At 36.9% G+C, this 15,241-nt stretch overlaps 1 long non-coding RNA gene across 1 annotated transcript; it reads right to left on the minus strand.

Moving 5' to 3' along the window:
• Positions 1-12,516: 12,516 nt before the first annotated feature.
• On the minus strand, positions 12,517-14,069 carry LOC104247514 (uncharacterized). Its single transcript, XR_011402901.1, has 2 exons — positions 13,976-14,069; positions 12,517-13,002 (listed from the first exon to the last, which is right to left on the minus strand). It is a non-coding gene; the product is annotated as an uncharacterized lncRNA (long non-coding RNA).
• Positions 14,070-15,241: the final 1,172 nt, after the last annotated feature.

Genomic DNA, 15,241 nt, shown 5'->3' on the forward strand with positions numbered 1-15,241 from the left:
GAAGAAGAAAAGAAGAGAGGGGGGCGGATGGGATTAGTTTTTTAGGGTTTTTGTTTTTTTTTGTTTTGTGTAAGATAGGGGGGTGTTGGGTATTTGGGTTGTTGACCGGGTCGACCCGGTTTGAAATGGACTGGGTCATGGGAAAGGTTGGGTATTTTTTGGGTTGTGGCTTGAATTTGAAGAAGAGCCCAATTCCGATTTTCTTTATATTTTTGCTCTCTTTTCTTCTTTTATTTTTCTAAAACTAAATTCTAAAAATCCTTAAATTATTATTAAGTTATAAAAGCGCAAATTAACTCCCAATAACAATTAACGCACAATTAAGTAATAATTAAGCATAAAATTATACATTTGGACATTAAATGCTAAAAATGCAAAAGATGCTTATTTTTGTAATTTTCAATTTTGTAAAACAAACTTAATTACTAACAATTGTAGAATTAAATCCTACATGCAAAATGCGACATATTTTTGTATTTTTTTAATTAATTTAACAAATAAACATTCACATACAAATACAAATAATTATCCAAAAATTCTCAAAATTGCACACCAAGGAAAATAGTTTTATTTTGAATTTTTTTGGGAGTAATTCTTTCATAGGGAAAAAATCACGTGCTTACACCCGTTATATTGACTGATTCTATTTTGAGTTTTGAATAATTCTTTCCTATTAAAATCAGTATTTGTTTGGATTTTTACTGATTTATTTCTATTAGGGATTCGAATACCTGTTAAAATTGATATTGTCTGGGATTTTTATTTGTTTCCTTATTTGTGACCTTGATTCATTATACTTGCCTTAATTAATTATAAGTAGGGTTTGGGGATTTGACCGACTACCTATATGGCATGATATTGATTACTTTCCTTATTTGAACCCTAATTTTTTATTGTTAATTGACTCTCCTCAATTTAAGGGGTCCTTTCTGGATTTTCCACAGGAATTGATCCCTTAATTGGCTAATTGATCTTATTTGATTGTTTTATAGACTGTGATTTCTTCTTTACCTTATTTGTTTTACCACACTAAGTGCTATATATACCCTCTCATTCTGATTTTTCAAAAACGAACAATAGTTTACAAACACACTCACACACAAACTTTGCTCATATCTCTTTCGGCTTCTTGTGTTCATTGCTGTTCTAGTCAGCTGAAAGCCAAGATTAGACTATTGAATCCTTCCTACTTTACCTTCTGCTTCTGCTTCCTTAATTGTTATCCTCTCACTATTGCCATTCAATTAAACCTATATGTTTTTCTTACAATCAGTATGCCTTCTTCTGAACCTGTATGTTTTCCTACTCAGCATGTCTACTACTATTTTGATTCAACTATGTCCCATGTTATCAGCATGTTCACTTCTCTGTTATTAAACCAGTAGGATCTTTTATCAGTCTGTCTATCTTTATTTAAACCTATGTTCTCTATGTTTATTGTTCCTAATCAGCATGTGTACTGTCGTTCAATTAGACTATATGCTTCCTGCTGTTCAATGTGCTTCCTTATGATTAACATGCCTTCCTTCTACTTAATCAAACGGATGTGCATGCTGCAATAGTATGTATACCTATATGTTTACTACAATGGCATGCCTACTTCTGCTTGATTGAACCTATGTGTCTTGTTTTCAACCTGTTTACTCCTGTTCAGCCAGACCTATGTGCTTCTGCTTTCAGCAAGTCTGTATACTTGTTGGACCTATGTCTACTTCCCACTAGCATGCTCTTAAAATGTTCACCTCTCGCAATATGACTCCCAACCCTACTACCCCTTTGCATGTGACTATATGCTTATCTAGAAACAGTTAATAAATTAAGATGAATGAGAGTCTCTACTTTGATGTTTTATGACTATGTTCTGTGTATTTTTTTTGGGTTGCTAAACCTTTGATTAAAATGTTTCCTAAACTATTTTTCACTCCTGATATGACCTTATCTCTAAACTATTTCACACTTCTAACATTGCCTTGACTTTTAAAACTATTTTAACTCCTAAATGTTTTCCCTTGTTAAACTATGCGCACCCCTGAATTGTTTTACTTCTGAAATGTTTCTTAAAACTATTTTTCACTTTTTCAAGCATTATCTCCCACTCTTACTCTTAGAATACTTAGGCTACTGCCCCTCCGGTGTGTGTATTGCCTAGGAATCTATGAGATTTCTCCGAACTCTGGCACACTGGGGCTGGCCTCTCCACACTGCACAAATAACTACATCTCTTTGAAAGGGATCTTGGTGTGAGCATTGCCCGAGGTTCCTGAGGCCCTTGGGAACTTTGACATACTAGGATACTATTCAGTGCACTATGAGATTATGGCATTTTGAGACTAGTTAAAGGCCTGGTTTGCCAGGTTTATCCTTCGGGCCTATATTCAGGCTCCATATAGCATAGCTTGGTTTTTTCTGTAATTCATTTGTTCTATGTCTGTAATAATAATCTTTGTAAAATAGATATTGGGAAAATTAGTAAAAGGGATGGATTCTTATATGATTTTTGTGGGGAAATCAGGTAGAAATCATGCCTTAAGGTCTATATGATGCTTACTTGCATTAGAAATCATGCTTTAGGTTTATACTATGTTTACTTGCATTGGAAACCATGCTTTTAGAATCACTTGGCATACTGGACAACATGTTATAAGCACACTACCTCATTTGTTAAGAAATTCTGTTTCTACATAATCATGACCACTAGAAAATCATATTATTAAGTCACTGCTATAATTCTGCCAAATAAAAAACGTCCATTCTTTCTGTGCATTTGAGATCCTGCTTTAGGACTGTATTTGCTTTTAAACCATGTCTACATCACCTGATCCAATAACTATCTTGTCTATAAAAATGTTTAAAAATAATCCCATCACTTAGATGTCATAGAGATGAGCGTGTATAAATAAGTTCTGTAATGTAATATTCAGCACCTAGACCAGCATGCCTATAGGCCATAATAAATTCAAATTGTTTTAAACTGATTCCCAGAATTCTGATTGCATTTAGACAATATGCTTATAAGGTGTTACAGATCCACGCCTAGGCAAGCCTATAGGTAATCAAGGACTAATAAAAACTGTGAAACTATGCTTTGCTTATTTGTGACTGCCCAGATTCAACAAATTCTAAAAAATCAGTAGGCAAACTTATTAGTTCCCTATCGCTTCACCTTAATACAATGCTGCATATTCTCTGCTTGTCATGCCTACCTAGATATCCTGTTCTAGGACCTTTCTGAAATATCTGAAATTTGTTGTTTGAGACGTGCTAATTGTTTGTTTATTTGTGGAGGTAAACGTAAGCCCCTTAATTGTTATTTATTTGACAATCCTAATTGTTTTGATTGTCGCCTAGATCTTTCTCCTTTAAGAACCATAGGAAAGTCTAGAACTCCCTAAATTAGAGGTCCTAAATACCTCCAGGGCCACAAGGAAGGGAAGAAAAATGCACGCATAGGGTTCGTTAAATTAAAAGCGCTTATACAATCACTAAGGGTAGGGTAATTGGGTAGTAAAAAGATATGATAACATGTGCGCTAATGCTATGTGTAGCACTCCAACTTGGGGACGATTACCAAGCATTGTACAAATATGATCCTGTAGGCTAACAAACCTAGGACTTCCCTCATCTTATTTACATATGTATGCTTAGACTGCTTATTTGTTAAATTTCCTTTATCTTATATGTGTGCTTAGACTGCCTATCTATTAATTGACTAATTCATAATTTGACTTCGGTTGGGACCCACCATTGTGGACCGTGAGGGGTGCCTAACACCTTCCGCTCAAAGTTATTTCGAGCCCTTACCCAACCTCTGGTAATGCAAATCGGTTTTATGCGTTATCTACTCTAGGTGCCCTAATGCACCTTAAATCCGTTAGGTGGCGACTCTTCAAAATCAAATACCCAATTCATGAAAGGAAATGAGTTGTTCTCAATGAATATCGAAACTCGGACTCCATGAGGAAAAAGGGGGCATAACAATAACCTTACCATGCGCATACCCGGGGGTGATCCCACGTCACCCTATCTCATATAGGTCTGATAGCACAATCTAACTGAAGTGTCACAATCCAACCTAGCCCAAAAACCTTAGAACCAAGTTTCCACTTCCGAAATTATCTAGAAGATCATAATCTCACATCTACACACCGAATAAATTTGAACACGTTGTATCAATCCATAACCACAATTCAAGATGGAAATCACAAGATATACCATACTACTCGAACACCCATAGCAAAAACTTCAAATCACAGCAACTGCTCAAAACAACCGAATACCGATAATAAACCTCTTATCAAATAATGTCTCATTCCAACACTTTCGCACTGCCAACGATTAATGAAACACGCAGAAAGTCATAACCATTCCTCAGATCAGCTAGTCGTGGAGCTCCCACTCCTTCGGCAAGGACCATAATAAATTTCTAAGCCGAGCCCTGATATTTTCCTTCCAACATGCTGAAATCGAATTCGATAGTAGTCATTCTAGATCCCAATGATCCCATCTCATCCAACACGACTACTCTAGTGACATGACATATCGATACAATCTATATCCACAACCCGTGCGACCCGCACACCAATAAGCAACAGTCCAAATGTACTTAAAACATGGAAAGATGACTCAAATGAGAGAGTTGTACTGCAAGCTCACCAGTACCACCATAACACAATGCTAGGAACCCATCACACATCATAGAACCAGAACACACGAATCTAACCTGAAGGAAAATACCTCCACATAACTGCGCTACAATGCACGACCCTATCAAACACTGGTCCACATGAAACACCTCAAGTCACTATGCTCAAAATCTACAACCACGCACAATTTGATATCTAGTACCAAAAGCAAATCATCATAACCACGGCGAAGCAAATTACATAACACCACACAAAACCCGAAAGGACATCACCTATACACCATCCATCAATCAATACCCAATACTCTTCCCGCTCGAATTCCACTATGAGACCCAAATAGAACTGCACCATATGTGCCTATAACCAACAAATCATAATGACTTTCAACACGAAAAAGTAACTCATAGATCACCCAAAACACTAATAAGCTCAGTAACAACCGAATCAACACATCCCTCAACAATAGCAACTCGGAGTCAACAAGCCGACTCGATGTAGAACATACATCCATATTGTCCTACCAATGAACCCCTTATCAAGGACTTCCTGAAGATGCTCCTCCAACTCCTTTAACTCCGTTGGTGCCATACGATACAGTGATCGGTCACCAGATCAATACTGAAATCAACAACCCTGCCCGGTGGCATGCCCGACAGCCGGAAACACATTCAAAAAATCCCTCACCATCGGAACTGAATCGATGATAGGAGTCTCTACATTGACATCCCTCATGAAGACTAAATAATAAAGACAACCCTTCACAACCATCCGATGGGTCTTCAAATTGAAGTTTACCCTACTGGGAACATAATCCGTCGAATCTTGCCACTCAATCACTGGCATCCCAAAAATAGACAACGTCGCCATCTTAGCGCAACAGTCCGTAATAACACAACATGGAGATAACCAGTCCATCCCCAATATCACATCAAAGTCTAACATACTAAGCAACAAAGTATCCACCCGGGTCTCCGAACCCCCGATAGTCACCATACCAATTAGCAATATCATTTGCCTAATCATCTGAAAATGCATGTGCTGCCTAAGAATTTATGACCTTCCTTTCATAATTGAACCGTGACCTTTCACATGCCAAGCTCAACCATACACAACATACAGCATATACCATGCCATCTTATGACAAATATGAGAACTTCATAATCTATTCCGAGCCACAAGCAACTACGTACTCCACAAACCAATAACTTTTCATTTGATCCAATCTAGGATAAAAGTGCTATACATTACATGCTCTTCCAGCCAATAGAAACTATACATCTTTAACCGTGGTAGAAACCATCAAGAATTCCCCGAATCCTATTTGCATAAAACCAAACCGTCAAAACTGAATCCTTCTAACTTAACCAAGCCATGCAAGCTACCAAAAACCTAAGAGCATTGCCACAAAACACCTGTAGAATATCATTACCTCATAAGCACCCAAAGAACTAATCATATCCCTTACCATGACGATCCGCCCTACTACCAAGTTGTCCTATTCATCCAAGTTACTTCTAAATTTCTTTCAAATTGATATTTCCTCTTGCCATAATACCTCAATCCTCAACCCAAACTCACTACACGAGACACAAACATGAAACCGCATCGTCTAAGGCTCATAAGCCGTTGAATACTCTCTTAAATATTCTTAAAAGCACCACATTCAAAATACTTACCCTGAAGAGACTTCCTGTGAATCTAAAGCCATTACCTTCACCTTCCTGATACTGATGTGTAAAATCATTAATGATATAGAAATGCCACAAGTCTTAACACTCTCTACTGTAAGCCTCAGTTTTTGGCCAAATACACCCCCTGAAGATCTCCAATTATTACATATAAGTCTCGAATCTATTAAAACCAGCATTGGGAGTCATCCACTCTACTCAGCTTTCAATTACACTGATCAAACGAACCGAATGACCTACGCCCCATCAGCAACACCTAAAGAAGTAACCCATCCTTCTAAGCAACCGAGTGATATCCTACTCCATACCTGTTACATCCCTTACAATAACAACTAATTCATCCAACGTTTCTCAGACACCCACAAAGCATAACACAACCCTTATCCAAATTTTTACTTTACTCGAGCTATCCTCGATCTTAACCCTTATAAGCCACAACTGATTCACTAATATCCTCAAACTGAAACCAATTCAACACATAACCGTGCAATCAACTAATCAATAGCGAACTCCCCCACTTGTCTCAAAGACATAGACCAAAACACCCAAAAAGTCACAATGCCCATACTCTATTTATGCCATAATACCATAGTGAGGTTTAACTAAATCCTTCATAAGCTTGTGCAACACAAACCATCTAGTACTTCAAATCATCTGCAAATCTCACATTCACCCCCATAACAATTAAGACAACTTGTATACGCGATCTAAACTCGAACTGTAGCACATATATTTACTGGTAAAAGAGGACTTTCAACAAACAACATAGGGTTCACACCACTTCCAAACACTCCACAAGAGATAACCCACCTGCTCCGCCTCAAACTAACCTCTCTTTATACCTTTCCACCGCCATAAACATTGCGTAATCACTAAATCTTCCTGAGTCTAAACTCATATCGTAAAATGAAGTCAACTTCACTCTCCCACTAGACAACATGAAAAGATCCTTCAACACACCTACAAATCGGGCTATACATCAAATCACGATGGAAATCAAGCACCAGATAGTTCTCTCTACCCTCATGCAGACCCTTCTCATCACATTCAAATCATATGAACACATCTCACAGTCACATCATACTCATCACGTAGCCACCAGTCATCACTCCCACTAATAGGGACATTATCAGACATACAAATCCAAAAGCACGTGCTCACACAATCAACACCTCAGTGCTCAAGCTACAAGCAAAGTCTGGCCCAAGTCCTCTAGACTGGCCCAACATCAACACATAGAAATCATATCTCATCCCTTGATCAGGGAATCACAAGCCGTCGATGCACAGCTGATACCGAATGCTCATGTGCGCATATAAACGCCTGGAAGGAATTTAAGGAGTTAAGCTTCAAGCTGAATCAACGTCGTACGATAGGAATTAAAGAATGTGAAGTTTATTTCCTAAATATTCCGCAGTCTCTCGAAGATAAGTACAGACGTCTCCATACCGATCCGTGAGACTCTACTAAATTCGCTCATGACCCGTGAGACCTATGTAACCTAGGCTCTGATACCAACTTGTCACGACCCAAAACCCAACCCATCGTGATGGCGCCTATTGTAAAACTAGGCCTGCCTCAACTCAACAATCAACAGAATAATAATAAGTTTTAAAACATTTACGGAAGCTTTTAATAGTTAAAGAACTATTTGAAACATAAGAAACTCCAAGAATAGATACAATCCAGCCCAAAATCGAGGTGTCACTGAGTGTGTGAGTGCTTAAGGAAAATACATAGTCTAATATAATGTTTAAGGGAACAACTGAAATACAATTGGAAAGTAAGGTGGAGACCCAAGTCTTGCGAGCGCCGTGTAGGTACCTCAATAATCTTCTAAGTCAGAAGCCCTGATCAAACATTCGCCACTGGATCCAAAGTGTCTAAATCTGCACACGTTGTGTGGGCGGTAATGTGAGTGCACCAACTCAATAAGTAACAAGTCCAAAAAGTCCAACCTTTGGGCTGATAGGTAGTGACAAACTCAACCTCCTCAAGGATAACAGAAATAATGTACAGAAACATAGGCATGCTTTCAGTTAAATAAACAGCTCGAATAGTAAAATAGAGCAAGTATGAACAAGGTAAAGAATTGTAACTCTGCTACATCTACATGTCTATGCACATGCTGTATGAAATGCACCATGCTGAGTGCCTCATGTGCCCATAATATCAAATGCTCGTCCACTCAATACTGTATATGGCTCGTGCGGACCAAGGAAGATCCATCCTGGAATATATACATCTCGGACAACAGTCACTCGGTACTGAGGAAGGCCATTCCAGCCTATAGAGAAGATCTATCTCCATATAGTAACAATAACAACCTCACAACCACTCGGTACTGTATATGGCTCACAAGGCCCAAGGAAGATCCATCCCGGAATATATACACATCACAGACCAACAGTCTCCAGTACCGCGGAACAGGCCAATCCAACCATCATGGAGAAGATCCATCTCCATACCAATGGAAGATCCATCACTGAATATAATCCACTACGCTCACTAGGGATCTGTTACAGAATCTGGAGTGGCTCCTACAGCCTAAGTGCTTTCACAAGCCAACGAAGGCATATATCAATAATCCACTGCGGCATGCAGCCCGATCCCATAACTGTCACTCACAATCAGGCTCTCGGCCTCACTCAGTCATCACTCTCCAGTCTCCCACACACGGGCTCACAATGTCATGAAATTAGCCCAAAACAATGATACGATGTGCCAAATAATAATAACTGAAACTGAGACATGATATGATATGCATGAGCAAGACTGAGTATAGAATATTAGTGAATGTAATGAGATGACAGCAAGATACGACCACTCGGGTCTCAACAGTATCGGCGTGAAGCCCTAACAGGATATCTATCATGTTTTTACAGCCCATTTACTTAATCACATGATAGAAACATGGGTATCAACAAGAAAGAATCATTACGTGGTGCCATGGAATGATCCTGGACATAATTCTCACGGTGCACGCCCATATGCCCGTCACTTGTTATTTGCGTCACCTCAACAGTAATCATAGAACACATATTTCAGGATTTCGAACCCTCAAAACCAAGTTTGGAAGCATTACTTACCTCAAGCCAAGCCAAACTCTAGCCCGCGATACCTTTGCCTCTCGATTCGGTCTCCAAATGCCCCGAATCTAACCAAAATCAGAACTATAACATCAAACTATGCTAAAGAACAAAGCCCACGCGAAAATAATCAAATTACATCCAAACTCCCAAAATTGGACAAACCTGACCCCCAGACCCACGTCTTAGAATCCGACAAAAATCATATCAATAGAATCCTTGTTCTCCCACGGGTTCGTACATACCAAGAACATCAAAAGCAGACCACAAATGGCCCCTCAAATCCCAAATTTACACTCTCCAATTTCAAACCCTAATTCTCCAATTTTTTTGGCTTTAAATCCCACTAATTTCATGTCAAATTAGTTAGAAATCATCATATAATCGAGTATTAAGTTCAAAAATCTTACCTTCAAGTGCTACACTTTGAATCCCTCTTCAATACCTCTCAAAAAGCTTCAAATACGGCCAACAATGGTGCGAAATGGCCTAAAAATCGTGAAGATGGCTATTTAAACATTCTGCCTAGGTATATTTCCTTCTTCGCAAATGCGGTCAAGGCCTTGCGTTCACGAAGCACAAAAATCACTGGAAAATTAAATACTCTTTCACGAACGTGACTTCCTTCACGCGAACACGAAGACTCAGCTGCCCAGGCCTTCGCGAACGTGATCTTACCTACACGAACACGATGCACAACTCCGGGGGGTCCCAGCTTCACCAATTTACCCTACGCGAACGCGACTCATCTCATGCGTTCGCGATTCACTAGAATCCAAACCTATGTGAATGTGTCCCCCGACTCACGAACGTGAAGAACACTTTCTCCTCTAGACCCAGCTCTTCTTTGCGAATGCGGGACAATCTTGGCGAACGCGAAGAATGAATTCTTCTGCGACAAAAACCAGAAAAAAAATCGGCAACTCTCCAAAGCCAAGAATTGGTCTGTTAACCACCCAAAACTCGCTCAAGGCCTCGAGACCTCAACCAAACATGCCAACACATCCCATAACATCATTCAAACTTAGTCGAGCCTTCGAATCACTGAAAACAACACTAAAACACCAAATCAACCTAGGATTCAAGCTTAAGAACTTAGAAACTTTCAACTTCCACAAATGATGCTAAAACCTATCAAATCAACTCCGAATGACCTGAAATTTTGCACACATATCACAAATGACATTAAGGAGCTACTCTAATTTCTGGAATTCCATTCCGACCACATTTTACTACCAACCAAAAAACAACGAAATTCTAATTTTGCCAATTCAAGCCTAAATCTACCACGGACCTCCAAATTACATTCCGAACAAGCTCCAATGTCCCAAATCACCTCACGAAGCTATCTGAATCATAAAAACCAAATTCCAAGATTGTTTTCTCATAAGTCAACTTTTGGTTGACTTTTCTAACTAAATGACTAACTTAAGGGACTAAGTGTCTCATAACACTCCAAAACCACTCTGAACTCGAACCAACTGACCCGATACCACATAATATAGCTAAATAAGACATAAAGAAGAAGAAGAAAGGGGGGAGACAAGGCTGCAATTCATAAAACAACCGGCTGGATCGTTACATCTTAGTCCTTTTTAAATGCATGTTGCACTCTTATATTCTGTTTATAGCTATATTGTGTGTACATAAGTGGCATGAGTTAACTTTGCTACACTTTTTTTTTTCAATTACTTGTTTGATTTTTTATGATTCCAAAAGAGGGAAGAAAATTGATGGGGAGAAACAGGTTCTCAGGGGGGATATGGTTATTGTCCTGGGGAAAATATGGAGATGTAGTTCTACGGGGAAATATCAATTCTAAGTTTCTCATCATCAAAAAGGGGAAAAATGATAAGTTAGGTGTCTTTTACTTTGATGATTTAACAAACTTCATATGAGAATCAGATAGAACAAGGTCCTTCTTGTTCAGAACAACAAGTCAAATGTCTGACACATGTTTTAGTGAAAGAAGTTAAGGTAACAACAGAGGTAACAGATAGATATCAGTTCCTCTGGTCACAGTATAAGTCAACTCTTACAGCTGTTAAAGCTGTTGCATTGCACACACAATAGTTTAACAACATTGTTGAAGCATTCCATGTACCGGACACTCCCTTGCATCATCATTGATGACCTCACTTATATATTATAACCATGAGGCAAGGGATTACATTTACTTGCAAAACCAAAAACATATTTTATTCTCAAGTGTGCAGCCACCTTCATTCTCTCAAAGGCATTGAAGAACAAAACAACAATATAACGAAGGACCAAATCCCTATATTGATTATATCGTGTATCCTTAGTATTGTTATGTCTTTTTTTTATGTTTTTTACTTGTAACTCATGCTCATCTTATAAAGCATCTCGTAGGAAACATTGTAAAAGAAAAACCTTGTGGTTGTGTTGACTAGAGTTAGTCAAGCGGTTAGCTTTGTAATAGAGTTATTACAAAGCGGTTTGCAATATAGTTATTGTAAGTAGGTGAGAGATTAAGAGTTTAATTCCTAGGTTACAATAGATTTTTATCTAAGGTTGCTCAGTTAGTCAAGTTGAAATCCGAGAGTGTCGGTCGTGGTTTTTAATCGCGTGAGCTGAGAGTTTTTCACGTAAATATTTTCCATTTATTCATAACAAAATACATTTTCTATAACTCACATTATGCGAGTTGATTCAATATACAATTATACAGGTTAGCGATACAAAAATTAGCTAGCTTAAACAAGAACGTTACTAAACCATTTGTTGTAGCCAAAATATCACTCACTTTGCCTAAGCATCATGGAAAATCACTAAATAATTATTTTTTAACCAAAAGGCTATAATAGAAAATGTCATACTAGTATCCTCCTAGTGACTTTATGTGATATCTGGGAAGAGTTAAGTGATCTTTTGGTTACAGAAAATAGTACATTTACGTTTGTCATATTTAGGTAAAGTTTAATGATTTTAAAGTATAAAAAATAATAACTTTGAGTAATGACGTAAAAATTGAGTGACCACTCATAGTAACCCCATAAAATATTATAAACAAACCAGCTAAAAGGAATCCAAGCATATCAATCATTGCTCAGAACACATAATAATGTAAAGAGATACTTCAATATAACCATCAAATATGGTTACAAATCTTTATTTCATAAATCACTTAATACCAGGAGGCATACAAAATGTAAATCACAAATGTAAAAAGACACACAGTACATTATATGCAATATCAATCATGGTACACAGAAGCATTTGGCCTAGGCTTAAAATCTTTGATAAAGGGATTTTCTTGTTTAAGACCAGCATCATCATCATGATAACCAGTTATAGTAGGCCTTGGCTCAAAATCTTTCGTAAATAATAATTTCTCAGCTTCTTTCAGCTTGGCGTCATCGTGGTAGACAGATATATTAGGCCTTGGTTCAAAGGCTTCACCTCCAATAGAAGGTGATGTGTAACAATCAGTTTTCTCTATGGAAAGAGGAACAGAATGCTGAGGCATAAGATGTTTGATTGCTTCAGGCATTGGCTCATCGTTCATCACAGCTCTCCAGTATCTCCAGGATCTTTTCTTGCATTGGTGCTGTTTGTGTACTGCCGGAGAAAGAGAGACCAAAAAAAGACTTTTTGAATATATGCTATATGAACTTCTTTACATTCGAATATATAATTTATATAAACTGATATGCGTAGATATTTGGTATATTCAGGGAAAATGTAGGCTTTAACATATGGGTCCAATATAACCAGTAATGTTTTCCAAGAAATTCTATTTAAGTATCCGAAAAATTCACTAAGTATATACAAAAATTAAATTCGAAACTCAGTTATTAAAGCTTGAGATCGTTCTAAAATAAAGAATCCACAGAATTCTAATGCTTTATTCACCTTTGTAGGTACCGGTTATGTAAATATTTAGTATTGGCAAATAGAGTTCTATGTAAAATTCTATTGCATTTTGAAGAGTTATTTGCCAAAAAGAAAGTTTTCTTATTTACACATGTTCGATAGGGATATGCCATGACAAATGAATAATCCGGTTAAATAGGCTAAACCTCTCACTAGCATTCTTATGTTAGTTATGCTCAAAAAGCAAGCATTCTTTTCAGACAGTCGAGAATATATTATTCCATATGTTTCAGTTTTACATGAACCTATCTCCTCTTGATTCAGTATGAACCCACTTCTAATAAAGAAACTCTTTTAGTTTTAGGATTTTAATATTACCTTTAATAAAAGATTTTCATAACCTCACAAATGGTATCACATATTTAATACTACATATGTTAATAATCTTATAGCCACACAAATATTACGATATGTTTAAGATTTCAAAAGATTTTGTCTTATTGAAAACCTCTGTGCCCAGTCAAATACGTTCATATAAATAAAAAGAGCTGGAGCATAAGTTAAATAATTCAATTGTTAATATCTTATATGTAAAGACATTACAATTCGAAAGGCAAGACAGTTGAAAGAGAAGCGCATGATAGTGCACCAAGAAAGTAGTAATTAATAATAACCCACCAAAAAGGAAGTATATAATTAATCATCTGTAAAAACTTACCAGAGCAAATGAAAAGAGCAGGATAAGAGCAACATGTAATTTCATGGTCACTTCACTAGGAATATGTATGACCCAGAAGTTGTTGTTATTGATCTTTGCTTAAAGCATATTATGAATTTATATAGACAGGTTAAGCTATTATAAAATCATATTGCATGTAACAAGTTATTGTCAAGCATGTTCAACATGATTCACACACTCTTGTAGGACCGATGAGAGACGTACAATAATCATAAACAAATAGGAGGAGGCCCCAATTAGCTTCTTTGACACGTATATTATTGGTGACCAAATCTTTTAAGTAGGCTTGATTTACTCATAAATAATACTACTGCCTATTCACGTTTTAGTGTTTCCAAATATCTGGTGGTCAGTATCTATGGTATTGCTTTTCAGTATCTTAGATAGTGGTAAAATATTAAAAAATTTTGTTTGACTGATGCTAGATCATTCATAAGATAGTCATATGAGTTCTATTTCTATTTTTTTTTCTTTTTGTATTCTTAACTTTTGCAGTATAAAATGATTTGCTTCAAATAAAAGAACAACGAGAGATGATTTAATCAAAATCAATTTGTTATATATTGAAAGCAATTACACTATAATTTAGGCACATTTATAGAAGATGCCTAACCCGAAAAATCTCATAAACTGTTTATTCACAAATAGATCAAGACTTCAAATATTGCCTTTCTCAAAGTTGAAGTAAACAAAAGACATTCTTCCTCAAGATCAACTCAAAACGAGGTTAGATATTTTGCGACAATCAAGTAATTCAAGAAAATTTGTATTTGGCCCTTGATTGTTGCCCTCGATTAAAGAAACAAGAAGGAGATATCAAGAGAAGTCGTTCCTCATGATTGATCTGGAGTATTGCCCGATTTTCTTGGAGATCAAATATATTATAAGGAGGTCTGCATCATCCTACGTTAGAATAATATGTTGTTTAAGTCTTTGAATTACGGGGATTAATTTAGTGAGAAGAATAAAGGGAATAAACAGAATTATACTCACAATTAATTAAAAATTACCTTTTTCTTTATGATGCCCATGAAACAAGTAACAGTTCAACAGATTTTCAGCTTCATTTTCAAGCCTAAAACAATAACCTTTTCTGTTGTGAATGAGAAAGTAACTCTTTCGTAACTTAATCAATCAAGAAAAAGCTTGAAAACTATTTTATAAGTGCAAAAGGTTCCCATTAATTATTTTAAATACTAGTTAATTTATTCGTACTTCACACAGTCGAATAACTCATTTTATAAG

The sequence above is a fragment of the Nicotiana sylvestris genome, chromosome 1 (assembly GCF_000393655.2).
Source record: "Nicotiana sylvestris chromosome 1, ASM39365v2, whole genome shotgun sequence".
Taxonomy (NCBI): domain Eukaryota; kingdom Viridiplantae; phylum Streptophyta; class Magnoliopsida; order Solanales; family Solanaceae; genus Nicotiana; species Nicotiana sylvestris.